This window comes from Castanea sativa, chromosome 5 (assembly GCF_040712315.1).
Source record: "Castanea sativa cultivar Marrone di Chiusa Pesio chromosome 5, ASM4071231v1".
Taxonomy (NCBI): Eukaryota; Viridiplantae; Streptophyta; class Magnoliopsida; order Fagales; family Fagaceae; genus Castanea; species Castanea sativa.
In genome coordinates, this window is record NC_134017.1 from 78,759,557 (window position 1) to 78,779,845 (window position 20,289).

At 32.8% G+C, this 20,289-nt stretch overlaps 1 pseudogene; it reads right to left on the minus strand.

Annotated features, from left to right (window-relative positions):
* Positions 1–6,243: 6,243 nt before the first annotated feature.
* LOC142635874 (beta-amyrin synthase-like) lies at positions 6,244–11,518 on the minus strand (annotated as a pseudogene).
* Between the last annotated feature and the right edge of the window lie 8,771 nt (positions 11,519–20,289).

Below are 20,289 nucleotides of genomic sequence, written 5' to 3' on the forward strand. Positions count from 1 at the left end.
CAAATGGTAAGTCGCTGAGAGGTCGTCATCTCATCACCACTGGAAGAGCTAGCATCGCCCTCATCCTCATCATCAGCATCACCCTCATCAGCGGAGGCCTCTGGAGAAGGAACAACTCCAGCCATGCAAGCCTGTCTACGGGCAATGCGATCGACTCGGGTGTTCACCTAACACATCTCATTAGTGAGATAGTCAAGGTGAGCATCCATCCACTGTAGCTGCTCCATGATAGCCTCCAGGGTCACGCCACTGGCAGTAGATGTAGAAGGAGCCGTGGAAGAAGATGGAACAGCAGAAGCTGTAGGATGGCTCTCCACATGTGGCCGCTTCAGTCGAAGCTGGGCCTCGCTCCGCTGAATAGAACCGGCGTCAATGGCACTTATAGTAGAGTATTAGGGAGAATCAGGAATGGCGACGGAGAAGTGCCGAAGGATCCATGTGATAGCTGAAGGAAAGATGAGCTTATCATGGGTGGAAGTATCTTGATAAACATCAAGGATAAGAGTGACAAAGTGAGAGGGAAATTCTATAGAGAGGCCCTCCATCAAGGATAAAAGAAAACAAGCACAAGGCTCAGTGATGGAGTTATAGTGAGACAGTGGAGTAAGGGTAAATGTTATCACCATGTTCAGGAAGCGTGGGCCTTTTGCAAAGCCTGTGCATAGGGTGTTTAACTTACCACCCCATATGGAATGTGTCTTACAAAAGTGAGACAGAAGCTCGTCTTTGGACACGGTCCAAAGACGCTCACAGCCAGGTTAGTCAAGATTCGCTACCTTGGGAACAAGTAGTACCTCGGATATAAGATCCGGGGTAACTACGATACGTGTACCTTTGAATGTAGTAACAAATTGAGGTATAGCAGTATCGATGCCATGTATATTGGAGTAAACTCCTAAATATACAAGATTGGACACCTCATAGGACTCTCAAGTAGAGATTCCCAGCCCCGAGTTCGAATGACAGCGAGGAGAGGAGTGTTGGCAAAGTCTGGTGGTCCGGATGAATGCCATGTCTCTGAAAGTTCTCCGAGAAGTCCTTCCGGGCTCTCTCATCAAGGAACTGAACATGAAGAGGGGGAAGATGATCAAAAGAAGATGATGACCCAGAAACTTGTAGAGGGTTCTGAGCCGGAGTAGATTTATGCCCTTTAGGATACGTATGCATGAAATATGCATGCATATGTGATGTGCAAAAATAAATGCATCATGGGAAAAACCCAATCCAAATCTACCAGCACACAATCCACATTTAATCAAACACGCATCTAAAAAGCATGAAACATGGTTATAATGCAATGAGAATGCAATGCATGATCATATAACATCAACTTCACAAAACCCAACCCAAAAATTTCATGAAAAACTCAACAAAAAAAAAAACCCCCCAAATTGATTGAAAACCCCCAAAACCTAGGTTTAAATGCATGAAATGCATGAGAAAGAGAGGATTTAGAACACTTACCAAAGGATTAAGGCTTGATCTAGGCCGAAAATACACAGGTAGAGAGATTTGAGTGAGGGAAAGAGTGTTTGGGAGATAGAGAGGCATTTTCTATTAAGGAGAAGAGAGAGAAATGAAACTGAAATCGCTCCTCAGCTATATATAGAAAACGTAGCTCAATGGATCGAAGTATCTATCGAGATCTATCGAGCACTAAATCTCGACAAAAATGAATCTGACGAGATGTTGTCGAGGATCTGTCGACGGCAAAAACATCTCGATGGATCGAAGAATCTGTTGAGAATTTGTCGAGCAGACAAAATGCAAAGAAATTTGGCTTGATGGATCGAGAAGTTGTAGAGAATGTGTCAAGCAAAAACCCATAAATCGATGGATCCAGTATCTATCGAGATGCTATCGAGAAAAGAGAAAAAAGGGCTTGATGGATATGAATCTGTCGAGGAGCTGTTGAGCTTGAAGAAAGGAGCTTTTTCAAGGAGGGGAAAAACACATAAAAATGAATGCATCAAACAAACTACTCAACCAAAGATCCAAACAACATATTGAGCTCTCAAAACATCTCTCAACATATATGCAAAACATTCATAGATCTAAACACACACACACACACACACACACTAAACAATTCTAACCAATTTTATATTTAAAAAACAAGTTAAGACAGTTTAGTGAGTATATATTAACACATGTATCTCTTGTGATGGCCAAATCGCATTGTACCTACACATGTATCAAAAGTAGCAAAGAATTTGCCTGTTGTGTGTGAAAACATAGCAAGAGTGCATAAGTGCTTCATATTATGAAAAAATTGAGATATGAGAAGACCAAATACACTCACACACAACCATAACTGTTTGATGGGGACTATTACCTTCGAGGTACATCTTATAACTCTCACATCTCTTAGAAACACGCTTGCAACCATTTTTTTTAAAAGCATTTTGATTCTTATTGCTTTTACTTTCTTTGCATATTTTGTTTCTTTTAAGCACAACATGCATGGGCATATAAGAGAGAGAAAAGAAATACCCAATTATGTAAGCTTTAACATCCCAATTTTGCTATGTTGAAGCATACATATGTTATATATGATTGACTAGCTTTAGTGGTGAGATGGTTATTTATGCATTTCTTTTAGGATTTTCTAGTCCTTCCTGTCAAAAAAAGTGATAAGAGTATGAGATATAAGAGATAGTCTTAATCTTACTCATCACAAACACGAGTCATAAAGCTCACTTGCTTAGTTATGCATTGAGATGCTCATCTAAGCTACAAGAGATACAAAGTTTAGAAAACTTTATTACAATGGCTATTCAAGGTACACAAGTACTAACAGGGTATGCTCCCAGCACTTCCAACAGTGCGGGTCCTTCTACCAGTCCTTTTGCCGGCAGCGATGATAGTGATGGTGGTGATACGGACCAATATCTTAGGAGTGATGATTCTCCATAGGGTTAGCCATTTGTTGTAGCATGATGTAGCCCATGTGTGGGCATGTATTTTTCCATGTATTTTGTAGACACTGCCCCATGATGGGCCAATTATGTATGTATATTATGTATCGCCTCTTGATAGGCCTGGACATGTATGTATTGTATTTCCCCACAGTGGGCTTTGTTGTATGATATTATCTCTTTGTAGCATGATGTATGTATGGAACAATGCCTCTTGCTAGGATTTATATGTATAATTCCAGGGATGCACCTTTAAGAGAGCGACTGATGTATGTGTAAAACAATGCCTCTGATTAGGACTTACATGTATAAATCTGTAAATTGCCTTTAAAAGGGCTTCAAATGTATGCGTAAGAAACAATGCCTCTAGGTAGGACTTACATGTATGATTCTGGATATCACCTTTAAAAGGGCTTCTGATGTATGTGTAAGGAGCAATGCCTCTAGGTAGGACTTACATGTATAATTCCATGGAAGCGCCATTAAGAGGGCGGCTGATGTATGCGAAAGACAATGCCTCTGATTAAGGCTTTCATGTATAAATCTAGATAAATCACCTTTGAGAGGGCTGTTGATGTGTATGAAAGACAATGCCTCTGATTAGGACTTACATGCAAGATTCTATAAAATTACCTTTAAGAGGGATGCTGACATGTGTGGAAAACAATGCCTCTGAGTAGGACTTACATGTATACTTCCAGGGAAGCGCCTTTAAGAGTGCGGCTGATGTATGCATGCACTATCGCATTCTCATTGTGGTCTCTTCTCTTTTCCTCTCCTATTATCATACCCATTGGGTAGATTAGGCTTGGAGAGTCTTTTGCTATTCTTGTAGTTCAACTTATTCATTAGTGGATCGATTTCGACTTTGAGGGTCGCTGAGAGGTTTTTCGCTAAGTTCTTCAATTTCTTCTTTGATAACACATCAGAGTGTTATCTTGTGTTTGCATCTCTCTTCCCTTACTCTTTGACATTATAATTATTAATGGTTGTTGATAATTATGGCTTAGAGTAGTTTACTAGATTGTGCATGCTTTTTAGACTTGTTCCGCACTAGTATTTGTTTGTGTACAAGCCTATAACCGGTTAATTTTGTATTTGGGATCTAAACAAGCACAAGTGTATAATCATATTCCTTCTTTTTCTTTTCTACATTTTTAATCTCTACACTATCACTCACCTTTTGCAATGTTCTTAAGGAATATGTTGCTTTTAATCTTTCTTTGGGTTAAAACCTTCAACTCCTCATGAGATTTTTATGAATATACGTTACTTAAATTTTAGGCTAAGGGTCTGTTTGGGAACCACTTAATTTGCTAAAATTGAAAACCTTTTGCTGAAAGTATAATAGATAAAGGTAAAAGTTAGTTGAAATAGTACAGTGAGGCCCATGAATAGTATCAAAAAGTGTAGTGGGGCCCATGAATAGTAGCAAAAATAAGCTGAATAGTAAAATCATTTTCATTTTTCATTTCAATCCAAACGGAGGCTAAAATGCAAAACTCACCCTCTAAGTTTCACCACTTTTCATTTCAGTCTTTTAAGTTAAGTTTTGTCATTTCAGTCCTTTAAGTTTCATTCATCCTCAATTAAGTCCCTCGTTAACAATCTATTAGTTGTTGTCGTTATCCCACCCAAACAACACCGCTTTTGCCCTTTATTTATTTCTTTAAATAATTAATTATTTTTTTAAAAAAATTAATTAAAAAAAAACAGAAATTAATCAATGTCATCCCTCCCATCTGAAAGAACACAATTGCAATCCCACCCACCTAATACCCGAGCCTAGCTCGATACTAAGAGGGAGAAAGAGAGACATTGAGAGGGAGAAGGAGAGGGAATGAGAGATCGAGAGGGAGAATAGGGAATTGGAGCCATTGAATTTGTACAGTCAGATCAGAGCAAAGTCGCCCAAAGTCTTCCCTTTCAGTCGTATGGTTCCTAGAAAATGTAAATACCTTGGGCACCTAGGCTTCCCATGGCATTAAGTAATCTCCCACTTGAGTGGCTAAATGAGTTGACATGTTTGAACTGGATACTACTCATACTCTACACCTTAGAAAATATGAAAGAAAAGCTCTGGAGGAGGAAATCCCCCATCAAAAATTTATGGGGAATTTGTTGCCATCCACCACCATAATTCTATAATGACCCACTGCTTTGTTACCAACTTAGGATTTGGTAGGATAGAGAAAAGAAAACTAAGGAAAGAAATTGTTAGTATCAAGATAGGCTTCAGATGGGGGGACAACGTTGATTCTTTCATTTTGTTTTTAAAATTTTAATTTATTTATTTGAAGTTAAAATTTTTTTAAAATTAATAAATAAATAAATAATATAAAATTAAAAATTAAATAAAGGGCAAAAATGGTATTTTTTTGGGTAGATAACTGCAAGTCTATAGAACTAACAGATTGTTAACAGAGGACTTAATTGAGGATGAATGAAACTTAAAATATTGAAATGAAAAAACTTAAACTTAGAGGATAGAAATGAAAAGTGGTGAAACTTAGAGGGTGAGTTTTGCATTTTGGCAAAAATTTTATAAAGGCCCATTGACTTCATTAATCATATATTCAATGTGTCAATTGTGGTAAATATTTATTTACTCCTATTTTTCCTCTTCTTTCAGGTTTCTTTCTTTTTTTTTTCTTTTTTTTTTTTTTAACATATTATCAAGTGGTGCTTATGATGAGCAAGTGGTAAATACAAAGAACAATTCAAACCACAAATAAATCTTATGGGTAAGTTTTACAGTGACTATTGCATTTTGTAGCAAATATTGTATTCTCTAAACGGTAGCTTATAGTAACATCTCAAATTACAACCGGAAAAAAAATCTACAAAAAAAAAAAAAAATAGAACAAGATTTCTTTGAATCTTATTTTTCATTAGTATTATGTGTTTAGATCAATATTTTGTTAATTAATTAAAAGTGGAAAAAGATAATCATATATCTCATATTAAGTTGAAGTGAAATTTTAGAATTCAAATCAAATCAAAATTAATTCCTAATTGTAGTCTAATTTTGTGATGCGCCCAATTATTATTATTTTTTCTTTTAAATTTTGATACTAAGTGACCTGCATTCATAATGCTTGGTATGAAAACCAAGAAGAATATCTCATCTTCACAATTGTTAAATGTTTTTGTAGTTATGCACGAGACAGATGTTAGATAGTACAATAAAATATTGTAAGTCTTACTCCCATTTTATTTAGGTGGCCATTATAAACTTCTATGCCAACATTATTAGTTATAAAATACAGAAAACTAAATGGTACATAATGGTAAAAGAATTAAGAACTCGCTATGCCACTGTGAGTTAGATAGTTTTGGATGGCAATGGAACATTCTTGCGGTATTCTCCAAGGGCCCACAATGGGAAAACATTTCTATATAATGAATAGCGCAACATGTAGTTCTTCAAGTAGACTCCTGTGGTTTCCTGCCACAACAAAGTAAATAATGATTAATTATAAATTATTGGAAGTATAATTTAAGCAAAGTACAGTATGTCATATTATTTTACATTCTTTTCAGCCTTTTTTTAAAATTAAAATAGAAAGTGATAGCTTTATTTTAGTTGTGTTGCAACTTGCAAACTACTATAAAGTTTATTAGTTAAGGCCTCAAGGGAGAAAACTATGCTCCATAATGGAAGAATGATATCTATGCTCTTATCAATTTTCATATTTCTAGTTAGTATCATTTTCTTTCTATTTGTTAAACAAAGATACCTGTTGAGGAAAATCTCCATTTTCCAATTGGTTATTGATTATCAACTTCACTGCGCAATGAAGAGGTGTTGGGTCTCTATCAGCCTATTACAAGTAAAATTGTATTCATAGAATTATTCAAGAAAAGCATATGATAACACGACATATATATATATATAGATGTATGTACATGTAATGATAATTTTTTAAACCATAAACTAACCTGTTTGGCATGAATAAGACCCATCATTGCCTATGAAGTTTGTACCAAATTTGATCGATTTCCTTCAAAGAATTTGTTATTTTAATTTTGATCAAGGAATCTATACAACAGCCACAAAATCTCATTTAAAACAAGAATAGATATAAATTCTCTTTAAATTGACTGATTGATCTACAAAAACTTCATTGAACCAAATTGAGGTAATGAAAGATATTAAATATGAAAAGATAAAGAATTTAGAGGCTTAAAGCAAAATCCATGGTTAAAAACTACCTTTTCTGGGCATGAAAGATGGCTCTCCGACTAGCCACCATCTTCTTTTTGTGTTCTTAGTAAAAAATCTACAGCTCTACGTATAGCAAAACAATTTTTGTAAGTCTTGCGCACTGCAGCTAATGCTCCAAGGGCAAACCATGTACCATACATGAAACAAATTCCCCAATTTCCATACCTACAACAAAGTCTCATCTTGTAATTGATTTGTATTAAATCTATATATAAAACTATGATAAAAATAATTGTAAACAAATGTTTTAAATTCATCATGTAATTAATCTAACCATAATAACAATAATAATGATATCTAGTAAACTAGTACATGAACATACCAAGAACCATCTAGCATTTGTATGTCTAAAATGTATTGGACTGCTTTTTGAATTGAATTCTCAATCTCCTTTCTCCTGTGCTCAGGGTGCAACTTCCTAAACAAAAGTAAAGCTTGGATTGATGATGCAGTGCACTCAACATACTCATGCTCAACGACAATACCCTCGAAGAATTCTGTGGGATTAAGCCACTAAAAGGGGAAAAAAAAGGGTAATTAATTTTCCACTGATATATGATAATTAAGAGTGAATATATCTGCATAAATTTCCAAATGAACATTTCAACGAGAGTTCAATATGTTAAGGTACTAACTTCTAACCACTCTTGAGCTCCTGTGGGCTCCCAAGCTGATAAACTTCCATTCTTACTCTGCATTATTAACATAAAAATTGGTATGAATGTTAGGAACACATAGAACATGTAATTCAGCGATGAGATTTTCAAAATTTGAATTCTATAACAAATTATTGCGTGGTATAACATTGCTTAAATATAGTAAATATTGAACCCAACCCATATATATAGTAAATATTGAAAAAATTGTAAACAATTTAGGTTTTTAAAGAATATTATTAGATTAACAAATCTCTCTAGATTTGAACAAGTAATTTTCAACATTTTTAGATACACCTATAACAACGGTAGCTTGTATTACCTATTCACGCCTACGCATGCAAAATAAGTAAACACAGATATACAACACTATGTTAGACTAATGGTTAGATGATTTCTTCACCAATTCAAAATTGTTTGAACTTTTAGGAAGAGTGAAATTTACAATGATATCATAGCAATTAGACTATAACTCCCATTAATTTAACGAGTTAAAAGTTTTTGCTATAATGGTAAAATCAATTAAATTCATCTCTTCCCAAGGACACATGTTTTTGCTACAAGTAGTAATTTATCATTCTAGGAAAAGTTAATCCTCACCTGTAAATAAAGCAGGATATTTACAGCATCAAACAAGCACTCAGGTTCCATTTTCTCACCAACAATTTCAGGTTTTATCATTGAAAAAAGCAAGCAGCACTGTGAAGTATAGAAGAATTTGGTCACATGGTGATTATGGATAAGTAGCAACAGTAGAATCTGAAGATGCATTAAACAGAGTTATTTACCTTGAAACATTCTGCAGTGCAATCAAAAACTTGTAATCCATGATCTTGATCAGAGAAAGTCCATGATCCTTTAGAAATGTGACGATGCATTTTTCTAAAGTCTCCGATAGGATTGTCTCTAACCTTTACATTGTTTAAGGGGAACACAATAACTCCAAATGACATATTGATATGACTTTCCTAACAAAAAATGTAGACTTTTATGATTTAAGAATTGAAAATCAAACCTGGGATCTTTTTATGAACTCATGCCCTTTCGCCAATACCGGTCCAATTTCATCAATGAGGTCACTAGTTAAAAGAGCTTGAATACTAAAACCCATATCCCAAGATTGACTACCAAAACTCTACACACAAATTGCATATATCAAAGTCAGCAATTCATATAACACTGGAAAACCATATTTTATGCTAATGGATAGGTAAAAAGTTCTACAATTGTTTTGCATAACATGTGTACTAACATGCCCCTTGATTCCATCTTTAGTGACCCATATGTATTCTTTCACCCGATGCTTCTTATAAGCATCCCCATCTGGATCTTCAACCCAACAAGCAAGCATACACATCGACTGTTCAATGCAAACGGTATTAGGAGGAATATTATATAGCCCAAATTAACCATGTCTATGGATTTTCTAGAGCATTGTAGAATCACATTACCTTTTCCACAACCCCAATGGTAATATATCTAGTGATTTCATCTTCATAGTGAATGAGCTTCATTGCTGCTTGAAGAGTTTTTTCTCTAACCAATTTATTTAAAGGCCAACGAGTGAGGCTCAGTTAATATGTATAGGCTATCCCAAAGTAGATCTTATGTCAATGGATGCGGATAGTAGATATCCTCCTGTAGTAATTGATTTCCATAATCAATGCATTAGCAAAACAATAATAACAATAATAATTCCACAATCAATGCATTGAAAGATATATTTAAAAGACTATATTGTATATGTCATTCTACAATTATCAACCATGAAGGTTGTTGGAATATTGACATTTGAGTGGCGAGGTTAGCGAAATACTAAATTTCTAAATTGGATACTAATGACAAGAATGAGTGGTTAATATTACATAATTGGGTCCAAACCTACAAGTTTAAACTTTTGGGTCATGTTATTTCCTTTTATGTTATATTAGCCCTTCAATTGGAGTCTTCTTATGGTGTTATCTCCTCATCAAAGGTAAACTCACCTTTGCACATTGATGACGTGCTTTAGCCCAATTAACTTCATTGTAAGGTGGAGTGTAAAGTTCCTCCCTTAATTGAAGAATAGGAGGTGTGATTGGCCCAACAAACCTTCTCCCATATAAGTATGAAAAAGGCAAGTACACCAACCGACAATAGATCCACATTTTGGCTGCATTTTGGGCACCACAAAATTGATATGTTATAATTAAATTTGGTGCATTAAAAAGAATGTTAAACATCTGTAGTGACAAAGGCATCAAACAAATGTACTAACTCTGTTTCAACAATGACTTAATTGATCTTAGAAAGGTTCCACATGCAATAATGATTTAAAAAAAAAATAGAACACTAAGTAAGTTCAATGAAGAAGTATTCATATATTGTATAAACCTGGATACATGGGAAGAAATGGAGGAAGAAGCCAAAATTCCGGAGGCATTGGGTTGCTTCCAGCCCATTCAAACACACCAAGTATCTACAGTTTATAGGACATTGCATAGTAGTGTTAATTATCAACAAAAAGGCATCATGCAGAGTGAGTACTTGAAACCAAATTTGTTCATTTCTCAAATTGTGAAAGAAATATGATTCTATTTTAATTAAAACTATAAAATATTTTGAGTATTTAACTCTAATTTGATGTGAATCTTCACAAATACATAGTCATACCGAAAGCCAGGATTTTCCCCAAGATGAAATGTGTGTTGCACCACCACGGTCAAGAATCCATTTTCTTGCTCTTGTACAAGCATTGTCCTGACCACCATCAGGTCCTTCCCCAAGTATTCGCATACAAATGTAGCTGAGAATTATGCAAAACATGATGCTATGGCCTCCTATGTAAAATCCCCACCCACCATCTTCATTCTAAAAACAAAAAACAGAAAATGAAAGTGAAAGTGAAATTTTTTGCAAAATCTCTATTCTTATTGATTCAATAAACATTTTAAACTTTCAATAATATATACCTGATGATTGTATATGTAATGAAGAATTTCTTTTTTATACTCAGTTGGGAAGACAATATTAAGATGTCTTGTAATGTAAAAACATAATACCTGCATTTTTTGGATCAAATACAAGAAAAATAGTAGTTATATCGAGCTGAAAGCCAAAATAGTTCACTAGCAAGGATGTTTTTTGAACAACCTCATTGTTCACAGTCAACTCAAACTTAATTAGAAGATGTACATTGTTAGACCCCTTAAAACAACCAGATTAACCTAGTTATTTAGCAATCACAAGTCATTTGGCTAGGGTTAAGTAAGCTATCAAGTTCTCAGAAAAAACACTACTAGATGATGAGTTTAGTTGAGTTGGTTGCGTACCATATATGTATGACTTCTTTAAACTTCCTAGACTTTAAAAGTGTGGCATAAATCCAACTTTGATTCTTTATACTTTTTTGCCATGATAAGATTATTACTTTATATGAAATTATAGTAATTACTTTATAATCTTGGAAAATTAAGAATGTTGTGGCTTTCTTTTTCTTTTTTTTCAGGTTTCATTTGGTGTTATTAGGCTAGGTGTTGGGGTTTCACTCTTGTCGTGAGTAAATAATCTCAACTAAATGCTCTTTATATATATATATATATATATATATATATATATATATATATATATATATTGTTACTAAATTTTCATGCACCATGACTCATTAAAATTCTCTACAATAACATTCTCATATGCAAAATTTGGATGATTTGGAGCACCTTTTTCAGTTGAGACATTTAGGCATAATGGGTAAGTTTCCTTATGTGTACCAAACGACAAAGTTTGGATACAATTAAACTTCAAATATTTTCTGCAAAGTGGTCCTTAATTTTTTTTGCCTAATTGTTCCAAGTCCTAACTCATAAAATTTTTTTGCATTGGCACCTTTATTTGCCTTCCGCATCATTTAATTGTCCTCTTTTATTTTGCAAGTTAAGTACTCATTTATTGTAATAAGCTTGGACTTTTTTGAGAAAGGTGATTGCTTGGCTTGAGCATAGTAAGTAATTTTTGCTAAAACTTTGTATTCCTATTTGCATGTTTATGAAACTATGTGATTTTGAATATGTTGTGCACTAGTTTTAAGTGTATGCTTGATTCTACTTCCATGGTTTTTCCTTTAGTTTGTAGAGATTCAAGACTTAGTCCATTTGTGTGAATGAGGATATTGATAGACTTGATATGACTTGTTTAGTATATTTAAGATTATGTGTATTCCTATTTGCATCTTTATAAAACTATGTGGTTTTGAATATGTTGTGCACTATATTTAAGTGTATGCTTAATTCTACTTCCATGGTTTTTATTTTAGTTTGTAGAGATACAAGACTTAGTCCATTTGTGTGAATGAGGATATAGATAGACTTGATATGACTTGTTTAGTATATTTAAGATTATATGTATTCCTATTTGCATATTTATGAAACTATGTGGTTTTGAATATGTTGTGCACTATATTTAAGTGTATGCTTAATTCTACTTTCATGGTTTTTACTTTCGTTTGTAGAGATACAAGACTTTGTCCATTTATGTGAATGAGGATATAGATAGACTTGATATGATTAGTTTAGTATATTTAAGATTATGTGTAATCTTATTTGCATGTTTATGAAACTAAGTGATTTTGAATTTGTTGTGTAAATGAAGATATGGATAGAAATGGATATAAATCTTCTTTGCTTATTTTAGTTCTTGAAGGTATAAATGAAAATGAGAAGTATAGTTATACGTGACGTTTTGGTAAGGTTATCACAACAAGCCTCTAATGAAGATGTGGATCATGAGTCACAACAAGAAATTGGCCAATCATCCATAGTTAATCCATCAATTACAGTTGTGCCGCTACCAGTACGTGCTACTCACAGTCCTAGCAAGTACTCATTCATTTGGAATCTCCCTGAAAATCACAAGATTGAATTGTCATTAACTAGTTCAAATTAGCCAATTCAGAAGGTAGGAAGGCACTTCTTAGGTTGATTGGGTACAATTGCACGAAAACCCAATTTGTGCCCAATTAAGTATAAGAATTGGACAGAAATGCCAGATGAATTGAAGGAAGAAATATGGGATATTGTTCAGGTATTAAGGAAGTTATAGACTATATGTGCATTATTCTATCTTGTACTCAGTTTTACACAAGTGTTTAGCTTGATATGGATTTTGCTAACTAAGCTATTGCATGCAATCAAAATGGATTTTGCCCGAAGAACCTGCTAGGTTGGAGGCAATGAAGAATAGGACATTGTCCTCAATCGCGACATATTGGAGGAACCATAAGTCAACTTTGAAGAAGTATTTCCTAGGAAGAGGAAATAGAGCACGAGCACCGCCAAATGTTATTCAAGATGATTATGAAGCCATTGTTCAGCATTAGAGTTTACCAAAAACGAAGGTATTATTCTATATTGATATGCGATAATTGTTCTACATCATCATCAGAACAAGAACATTCATATGGATATCCTTATTCTACATTGAATATCTACCATGAAAAATATATTCAAATAATACTTTGTTTAAATATGTAATTTTTTTGAACGTAGGATCTTGCTTTAAAAAACAAGAACAGTTGTTCCAAGCAAAAAAATGTACATATTGATGGTTCAAAAATCTTTGCTTCGTACGCAAAAGAAATGGTATTGACTCAATAATTATCTTATAAATGACTTATTAGATTGTTCTTAGGTTTGTATGAAACCATTATTCCTAATTAAATAAATGTAATGACCATAATTTAGGTACAACGCTTGGGGAACCTGTAGACCATGCAGATGTATATGTAAAACTCCATCTTCGTAAAGATGGTACTCCTGTTAACGCTAAAGCAGAAAGCAACATTGTAAGTAACATCATGATTTGCCAAGTGTAATATTGAATCTATTAACATTGTTAATTTCTAATGTGTTATTGTGTTCAAATTTTGAATATTAGGAAAAAATCAACGAACTGTTGAGTGAGTCCTCAAATCGTGTGCAGTCATCCGACCTTACTGGTAGTATTTCATGGGCACCAGATGATGTATATGCTTAAGTGTTTGGTAATGAGCACAATGGTCGTGTTCGGGGTGTGGGATTGGGCCCAACTCCAAGTATGCATCCTGCCAAGAGCACTCCTGCAATTGCTCAAGTACGAGGCCAAGAAAGGGATGTTGAAGTGACTCAGTTGAAGAATCAAGTGGTTTTTTTGACGGAGAAAGTGAATGATTATGACAACTTGAAGGAGCAAGTGACCCAATTGATGCAACTAGTGCAAAATCATTCTTTAGAAGCTAGTTGGGTATTAAATTTTAATGTTTTAAGAATGCATTTGGTGTTTCAATTTTTTAAGTATAACAACTATTATTTTGTTACTCAAAATGATTTCTTTATGAACTTATTAGACATTTTAGTTTGTATTCAGGGTGGTTTCGGTTTAGATCATCAATCTCCAACTCCTTATAGGTCACAGGCTTCATCCCATCAAGAAGCTAGCAGATAGCAGTACATGCAGTGTTTTAAGGACTCCATGGACTATTACATAGTTGAACAACCACAATTATTTTGGAACTACTGTACTTTGTTTATAATATTGTCATAGTTTGGGTGGTTGTTTTTTTGTATAGGTAGGTAAGTTTTTTGTTACAACCACATTTATTTTGGAAGTATTGTATTTTGTTTAATATTGTCATAGTTTAGGTGGTTGTCCACACTTTTGTGTGTGTAGGTAGACAAGTGTTTTGTTCAATTCAAGATGATACATGTATTGGTATTAAACAAATATATATATATATATATATATATATATATATATATATATATATATATATTGAATCTATGGTTAATGTGTTATTGTAGAATATTGATGATCAATAGATATATTTGATCTATTACAAGCTTGTGTTACTTATTGTTGAATTTTAAGCAGGTTTATATAGCATTTTTAATATTTTAAAAAAAATAATAATGAGCAGGATTTTGCTACGTTTTAAAAATGTCGCTAAAAATTAAGAGGAATCCATTTTAGCGACGCATTTAAAATGCCGCAAATAATCAATCCTATAGCGACGTTTTAAAAACGTCACTAAAAAGCAAGAGGACAAACACTTTTGCGACGTTTTTGAAACGTCGCTAAAGGTGTGATTATTTGCGACATTTTAAAAACGTCGCTAAATGTATTTTCCTACATTATAAACGAAAATGTTATATTATTTAGTGACATTTTAGAAAACGTCATTAAAAGTTTTTGAATGCCACTAAAGAGTAACATATGGTGACATTTTTCGAAACGTCGCAATAGACCAAAAGCAACTGCTCTATTGCGACGTTTTTGAACGTTGCAATAAAAAACGTCACTATAGACCATTTGTGTCTATAGTGACGTTTTTTAGGTTTTTAGTGACGTTTTAAAAACGTTGCCTAAATCCAAATTTCTTGTAGTGTTATGAGGATCATTATCTAATCATGCATTCATGCTTTGATCAAGAAGCTTTGTTAAGGCCCTGTTGAATATGGCTAGGCACATTCTCTCTCTCCCTTCAAGCTTCATCAAGTTTGCCCTCTTTTACCTTATTGTTCTAATAGAAGAATTTATACGGTATTTACAAATTAAAGTCTGTAATGCAAATTGGACTTTAGGGAACTTTGGTGATCAAGAAAGATCATCATAATTGATATGTTATAATCTTATCCTATAAAATGCTCAATTTCATCACTAGCTACAAATTAAGGTTTGTAAGCTTATAAGGAACTGTGATTTAGATCTTTCTTATTAATATATCATTCTCATACCTAAATCACAAACAATTCCTCTTATAGATTGTGCATCAATAGATTCATAATGCCCAATGTTATATAATTCTCATAAAATAAAATTTGTATTATTTAAAGATCTTAATACAAATTGGATAAAGGCCACAAATTCTCATAGGAGTGAGGTTGATGACATTAATATTCCAAATCTACATTTCTGACGTTTTGATTGAAAATTGGGGGGAACTCACCTGCGAGACACTCGCAAAATCCTCCAGGCTAGCATGACTCTTCAGCTTCTGGCATGTGCTTCTCATATGGCTCTTTCGTGGGTTAGATTCTAGTGAGACACTCGTGAAATCCACTGATTCTTCATGTTATGCTCAGTTCTTCACTAACTTAATACTAAACCAAATACAATAAAATCCCACAAAATATAAGGAACAAATTAAAGCAAATACAACACTTTTTGTCATGGAATAAAACCAACGTAAAATATAGTTGTAAATCATAACTTTACAACAGGAAATATGACTTTGGGCGTTAGATATTCGTGCAATCCCTTCCATTAGCGTGCAGCCAACCATACTGAACTCCAAGGAAATATTGGTAAAAATGTGGTAAAGGTTGAAGGCAAGTGGTTATAAACCTAATTGTCGGTCATTTCATCGAGCCTGTGCAGATCATTCCGGGCGTTGCTTGTATGTTTTTGGTGGAATGGTAGATGGTTTGCCTTAACCTACTGAATCATCGGGGTTGAGATTTGATGGGGAGCTTTTCCTTGTGGAGCTTATGCTTCCGCTCTAAATAAGGATAAGAAAATAGAAAGAAAGGAGATGAGACGGAGTACTTTGGAAATTCCTATTATGCTGCATTTTGTATATAGTAGTAGTTGATGTTTACATCTTTTGTGAATTGACATTATCAGAATAAATGGGCTAGTGTTGCAGCAATGTTTTTGAGAGTAAGCTATGAGATATAAAAGAACCAACCATGTATTTGAATTGATGCAACACCTTGTTTTCTTTAGCTGATGTTCTTCTAAACAAAATCTTGAATATGACTTAATCATGAACTTTTATATTCATTATATGCAAATATAGGAAGGCGAAAAAAAAGATTGGAAAACACAACAGAAGTAATCAAAAGAATGTACAAATAGAAGTCATGCAATATTAATAAGAGAATGTAAATTCAACTGTCCTATTTACTTCTTTCAAGCTTTTTGAGTGTTTGTTTGGCACAAATTATTTTTCAATTTTCATAAAATAAGCTGCTTGAAAAATAGCACTTAAGAATAGTGAGGTTTTAAAAATTGTATTTTGAAAATTGGTGATTTTAAATACTCTAAATGGCCTTAAATAACTTAGGTTTGGAACCTTCTAAGATCTTTTGTGGAAAGTTATTAAGGGAGCATGTCAACTTTTTTTTTCCCAAGTAATTATAGAGAAAGAGAGGTGTAGATGAAGACCTTACAGGTGCATGGTTCAAAGAAAAGTACTTTAGAAAAATTTAGTGAATGAAGTACATTCAACTTTTTTATCTTATGAACTCATAAATAGGAAAAGAACTTTTAGTGCTCTATTCAAAATCAAGGTCAGGATTTGAGATCAACCCATAACTTAATTGATCATGTGACTTGATTAGGTTGGGCTGGGGTTCTTGGATCTGTTGTCAACCTAACCACACCCTATTTCTCGGTGCTTGGTTGCAAGTCCTTTTGGTGCATTCTTGGCAACATTCCTGTCAAATAAAACATAAAACAACAAAATCAAGATATCCCAACACTAGTTAAAAGTCCATGAAACTAATATTTTCTTCTGTCTTTTCACTTCAAACTGAAACCATTGAGCCTCACTAAATCATCTTCACCATTTCAATACTACTTTATTATGAGGATCATTACCAAATCATGCATTCATGTTTTGATCAAGAAGCTTTGTTAAAGCCCTGCTATATATGGCTAGGCACATTCTCTCTATCCCTTCAAGCTACATCAAGTTTGCCCTCTTTTGCCTTATTATCTAATGGAAGAATTTATACAGTATTTACTAATTAAAGTTTGTAATGCAAACTGGATTCTAGGGGCACTTCGGTGATCAAGACAGATCATCATAATTGATATGTTATAATCTTATCAGACAAAATGCTCAATTTCATCGCCAGCTACAAATTAAGGTTCGTGAGCTTACAAGGAACTGTGATTTGGATATTTCTTATTGATATCTCATTCTCATACCTAAATCACAAACAATTCCTCTTATAGATTGTGCATAAAATAGATTCATAATGTTCAATGTTTATATAATTCTCATAAAATAAAATTTGTATTATTTAAAGATTTTAATACAAATTGGATTAAAGACCACAAATTCTAACTGGAGTGAGGTTGATGACATTAATTTTCCAAATTTAATGTTTTGATTGGAAATTGGGGGGAACCCACTTTGTTTGAACTCTTTACAAGTCATGTTTGATCATTTATTATCATACTTTGTCAATGGTAAATGAAAGTAGTGGTTAAGTTGAATCCTAGTTAATTAGGACTGTTACAAGGAGATTACTTGGAAATCCTTTGAGAAGAGTGCATCGAATATAAGTCTTGAACACATCTTCAAAGTTCTTCTACTGCCAACATTAAAAGTAAACATACACATAAACACACTAAACATAAACATATGCATCCAACACACTATATTTAAGAATTATAATTATAGAAAGAAAAAACAACTAAATGAATATATATATATATATATATATGTTAATAACTTTAATTAAATTTTTATATTCAAAAAATCATTAAGAAGAAAAAAGTTAATGATTTTGAAATGTAATTAAAAAGTTATTTCATTTTGTAATTTTTACCTTTGATTTAAAAATATTATGTCTCATTTACTCTCTTTTTTCCTCTAACTTATAAGTAAAAATATTAATAATATATTGATGTGAAACGTTAGTAACAAAAACATGATTCTCAAAACAAAACAAAAAAAAACTAACAAAAACATTTTTTTTTTCAAAAGGAAATTAAATATATAAAATCCTAAATAAATTGGAAAAGCAATTAATTGGTGAGGAGTGAAGGAGAAAACCTTCCCTAATTTAATATCAGAAGAAGAGATACGATAAATGTCGCATCACCACCTCAGCAAGCTAATGCAGCTTTTTCAAAAGAAGAATACGCAATTAGTAAAATAGTCTAAATGACATTATGATGTACTAAATTATTAGAATGCAAACCATTGAAAAAAAATCCAAAATAATTTAAAAGCTAAATGGATGAAAGTATGATTATAAAGGTTTTCGGCCAATGAAATAACTTCATTTATTTATTTGTGTAACAAGATCAATGAAATTTGTTGTTGAGATGATTCTTGGGATTGTTGCTTGAATAATGAATAGAAATCTTTGAGAACAATATATCGAATATGCCTCTCTTGAATGCATCTTGAAAGTACTTATGTTGTCCAACATTCTCAAAGTGATGGTTATGCAAGTGATCTTTCTGCCTCCAATTAAAAGAAAGGTCAATGCCAAAGATAGAAGCCACATGCATACATACAGCCAAACATAAACATTAACATTACCATGAACATATACACAAATCATATACTATATAATAGAAGTTAGACTTAAAAGTCATGATTGCGACAAGTAACGTATTACACCAAATTGCAACATGGGCTAGATAAAGTCACAATAAGCATTTTGAATAAAAGCAAATTGTAGCAGTTTTTTAGATAAAAACTACAATTTATTTGTTTTTATCAACTCTTTTTTATAAAGTAACAATAAGTGATTTACTAAAACATGCAACCTATGTTTTGTTTATATCAACTTCTTTTTCTTTGTTTTACAATAAGTTAATTGTACATAAAATTTTCATTATCTTATACTTATTAGTACTAAAGTATGCATCATTTATTTATTCTAATTATATTTCTCTTGGTTTATCAATTTTTTGGACAAACATAAAAGCTTAATTTATTATTATTATTATTATTATTATTATTATTATTATTATTATTATTATTATTATTATTATTATTATTATTATTAAAAGATAGAAAACAAAAATCAAGTGTGCAAATCTTGCAAAATAAGCTATAACTCTTGAAGCAAATGTGCATTTGATATGATCATGTGAGATGTAAGGCTTTGGTGTTGATTACATAATCTGATAGAATTTTTTTATTATCACATTAAAAGAAACATTCATATAAACCAATCTCAAGATGAAACTGCACAAAATAAATTAAATTTGGAGTCTAAGTTACAAGGTGAGAAGGAATTAAGCACCTACCTTGCCTGACGAAATTGGTTTTCTAGACTATGTAGGCCAATGGCCATATCATATCATCCAAGTAATCAACCTGATATAAACATTCAAGTGCATGGTATTCAAGGTTGAAATAAGTGCTTGTGTGTGCATAGTGGAAAACTTTAATTCTAGCATATAATCATTTTGGATGAATTGAAATTTAAAGTATGGCTTGTATGTCATGTGATAAAGCTAAAAAAATGTTCAACATTATTTTTAAAAGAACCTTAGGATATAAACATGTGAAGAACATATCATAAACATTCAAAGCATGTTATAGAAATATTCAAACAAAAGCATGCTTAAATCCTAGTGAACATATAATTAAAACAAACATGTTTTAAAGCTACACTAAGCATAAAAAATTAATTTCTCTTAGAATTTGTCAAGTGAGACAATAAATTACTTAGATGCAAACTCGAGACCAAGAGGATCGTTGTTTGCCCCAACATGATCCAAC